Source organism: Pteropus medius, unplaced genomic scaffold (genome assembly GCF_902729225.1).
Source record: "Pteropus medius unplaced genomic scaffold, Ma_sr-lr_union100, whole genome shotgun sequence".
Classification (NCBI taxonomy): domain Eukaryota; kingdom Metazoa; phylum Chordata; class Mammalia; order Chiroptera; family Pteropodidae; genus Pteropus; species Pteropus medius.
The window spans coordinates 3,671,507-3,675,810 of NW_024340697.1; the positions used below are offsets into that span (position 1 = coordinate 3,671,507).

General features: G+C 41.2%; 1 pseudogene; it reads left to right on the forward strand.

Annotated features, from left to right (window-relative positions):
• Window positions 1-2,194: 2,194 nt before the first annotated feature.
• On the forward strand, window positions 2,195-2,313 carry LOC120611949 (uncharacterized; annotated as a pseudogene).
• Window positions 2,314-4,304: the final 1,991 nt, after the last annotated feature.

Genomic DNA, 4,304 nt, shown 5'->3' on the forward strand with positions numbered 1-4,304 from the left:
TTTCTACCCCAAATCAACACAATCATTCTGAAGCTGCAATGGTGGGGGTTGGGGGGGGCAGAAAGCTGGTGTTGAGTAAACCGTTATTACTGAGTTATCGTAATTAAGTTATTGAGCCAGTCGTTGCCACACGTGGGCCTTTATGGGTGAGCAAGTTTAACATAGTGGGCTGGAAAAGATGGGGGACTCACTGGTGACAATGGACGAAACGTGCGTTGCTCTGGAGAGAAGCTCTGTAGAGCAACGTGAGCTGCCACCCATCCAGGCAGGACCCTCCAACACGATTTTTCTTTTGCAGGGGCAGAACACAGGAGACTGTCGTCTGAAATCACCATCTTACTATATAAAGAGGAAAAAGGTAAGAAGACAGTAAGCCAAAGGCTGATGATTTTTGAGAAACATACAAGGTAAGGGGCAAGATGAGTTTAGTGTTGGACACGCTGCACTCGGGTGACAGTGGTTATCTAGGCAGTAAAACCCAAGAAGCAGTTCAGAACACAACTGAAACTCAGGAAAGTGAGAGCTGGTCACAAAGAAATGTGAATCATCAGGTATCGTTGGATGTTAAAGCCACAAGTATGACTGGTGATAGCCTTTAAGGCTTTTGTTTTTCATCCCATACTTACTAAAGAATCTTCTGACTTTACTTGGGTTTTCCTAGTAGGAAGAGAATGCTTGACTAGCTAACCTAAACATAGTCCCGTCTCTTTGGCAGTTGTATTTATTCTCAGTGTTGTGAATAGATTGGAGAAGAAAAGTAAAAATGGAAGGAAAATCAAGAAGGCGAGGTCTGAGTGGCCATAGAGGAAGGAGGGTTTGGACTGAGTCTAAAGTGAGATTGAAGAATGAAAGCCACAGAAGACAGGCTGGCAAACCATTCTCTACCGCTACCATATCCAGCACAGTTCTTTAAGAAATATGCTTTAGGGGTATTAAAATTCATATTTTAACTCTTGAATCCTACTAGGTACAGATGTTTGTGATATTATTTTATTACATGGTCTCCTTATGCATTAGAAAACAAAGATATATAGGCTCTAAATGCAGGGTTCTCGGTACAAATATTTAAAAAATGTAACCAGAATGTAGCAAAGGTTTGGATTTTTCTTCTCTCTCTCTGAAACACACGCACACACACTCCTCCAGCAATGGCAGTGTATGCCTTTACAGCCAAAGAAATACGTTGTGAATTATAAAACATTGCTAACAGAAATGCTAAGATCTCTTCCTCCACCCCTCTGCTCTGGGGCTCTCCACCAACTTGCTCAAGGTTCCTCTTCAGTTGCACCTCCCTTGATGTTACATCAGAAGCAGAGGCAGCCAAATCTCTGTCTTACTGAATGTATCAGTAGGGCTCTCCAAAGAAACAGAAGCAATGAGAGATCCAGCGATCTGTCTGTCTGTCTGTCTGTCTATCTATCATCTATCTATCTATCTATCTATCTATCTATCTATCTATCTATCTATCTATCTATATCTATCTATCATCTATCCATCAAGGTATTTATTTTAAGGAATTGGTTCGGGCAACTATGTGCACTGCCAAGTCTGAGATCTGAAGGGCAGGCCAGCAGGCTGGAAACTCAGCAGAACTTGACATTGCAGTTTTGAGTCTAAAGGGCAGACTGTCATTTCCTGAGCTCCTGCCATGTGCTGGATGTGGAGCCAGTCTTAGATGACATGGCATGGGTGTGATGGGTTCCCTCTGCCTCACCAATACTCTTGGTGGTGAGACAGGCATACCTTCAGATAATTTCATTTATTGTGGTTAATTTATAAAGTTACTGTGAGGGGATACATAAAATGTATTTAGCCATGGCATTTCCAGGCAATGGCAGTGCTGCTGGTCCAAGGCCCACACTTTGGATCACAAGGTTTGTGAGGACCCTAAGTGTGGTCTAGAGAAAAAAGTACAGAGATCGAGAGTAAGCATTTAGAAGCTTGTGTAGCAGTTTAAAAGAGCGATGTGATTTTTAAAATTAATTAATTAATTAATTTAAAGGAGTGATTTTATATCTAATGAATCCGATAATAAAGAAATTTGGCTTGTATTTTGTATGTTTGCTTTTTGTTTCGTTTCATTAGTAATTTTTTTTTTTCCAAAAATATCAGTCTGTGATTGATTGCAAGTTAAAAAAATCTAGTCATTCACTACAGGTAGTTCCAGAAGCACTACTTTAAAGTTCCTCATAGTGTCTACAGCCATGCCACCCCGAACAAGCCTGACCCTGTCTGATCTCGGAAGCTAAGCAGGATTGGGCCTGATTAGTACTTGGATGGGAGACCACCTAGGAAGACTGAGTGCTGTAGGCGAAAAAAACATATTAAAGTTCCTCATAGTGAGAGAAAATTGTTTCTCTCTCTCCTCTCATGTGGAAGCAAGAGCATTTGTCTAAAGTTTTCAGTTACTTCGAATGAATTCAGCTTTATAATATATTTTCAGTGAATCGAGGAGATGACTATTCTACTATCTGCAATAATATAATTAGCCCCTAATTTTATTTAAATAATGATAATAATATACTTGATTTATTTTTGAAAGTTCCTTTACGATTGCTCAAAGCGGCCTCATACTTTATTTGTTGGTTTTCGCAGTACTGATGCGCTGAGCAGTGAGCCGCCTGACGTGCTGCACAGGTGTGCCTTGAGGTTCACCTGCGAGGGTTTCCCCACCCAAATACATATCTCCGCAGGTGAGTCTGCTATGCTGGAAATTCTAACACTGAAAAGTGACTGATAAATTGAAAATACTCCTCGTGAAACATCGTGAGATACGAATTCTATTGTATCAGGTGAAAAAGAAACAATTGAATACATATTATATTAGTGGTGAAGTATTTAAAAGAAATTCCAATTCTGGGAACTTCCTTTAATTTTTTAAATTTTGTTTTTCTGTCGTGTGTTCCTTTTGTTCTCTGTGAGCCCTTGACACTATATATGACAGCCGTGTGGTGGAAAAAGGGTTAAAATTAAAAACATGCTATCTGTTAATTTGAAGATTTCCTGAAAATTGTGTATGTGGTGGGTGTGGGGTATTTTCTTCTCACAGAGAACAGCCCAGTCTGGTACCACAGGAAAACCCTGTGAAAACCATTATTTTAAACAATTAACTCCAAGAGATTACATTTGTTTTATAAAAGTTATGTCACTAAAACAAACTTCAGAAGCATGATTAGGACATTCCTTAAGGGGGACAAGTGAGCATTTGATTATTGAGTTGTGTTTGTTAGGGAGAATACTGGGTCCTTGTAAAATAATTCTTTTTTCTGCCTTTCTTTTCTTTCTTTATTCTCTCTTCTCCTTCCTCCTTCCTCCCATCCTTCTCTCCCCACTATTCCCACTTCCCCTACTTTTAACAAATTACTGAGCACCTACTGTCCGCAAGATATTACACCAGGCATAAAAAAAGAGAGAGAGAAGATATGCATTGGCACTGATAATGAAGCCCCCAGACCACTGGGGTGTAACATTCTTAAACAAAAGAGGTTTGATGAAGTTTATCCTCCAAAGGCAAGGGGAGAAGGGTGGCCAGAGGACGAGAATGTTCCGGCCGGAAAGCAGGCAGGTCTGAGGAAAGGAAGCTGAGGGACGTGCGCTTCCACTCAGGATTTGGGAGTGGCAGGGATGCTTGGTGTGTAGGAGGGTAGCGCTCGGTTGTGTTATTTAAAGGACTCCAAGCCTGGCCTCTAATTTAAAAGGGGCGCGGGGGTGGGTATAGCAGGTGGGGAACCAAAGGAATTTACTGCGATCTGAAAAATAAGCTGAAGTACCAAGGTCACTGTGAGTGGGAGGCAAGAACCTTCCCTCTTTTGAGTTGAAGATGAGCCTCTTCCGTCTGGTCTTGCTTTTTTAAATTCCACTTCTTCCTTTTCTAGCAAACAAGGTGAAATACGTTATGCCAGCCACCCAAAAGCATTGACTGTATTTAATATGAATTTGTGAACTTATTATGCTATAGAAGTGTTCCTTGGCTGTTTCGTGTACACGTGCTCTCTGTCTCAAAATAGTTTGTATTTTTGCAATCCCATGTAGCCCAAATTTTCTCAGAGGAAACACTCAGTGGCTGTGGCTGGATTAGTTCTCATCCGTACTCTCTGCAGTCGAGGCCCACTAGGTCTCTAGGCCACCGTGATGCCACCTGCTGAGGGTCTTTTCAGGATTTAGTGATTCGGTAGTGCTTATTTCCACCTTCTCTGGGAATGGAGCCTCAGAATAGAGACTAGGTCGAAAACTCTAAAGTCTCTTTTGCTTTGAGAACCACAAAAGCAGGTACTGCATCTGACACATACCCAATGTAAAGATGG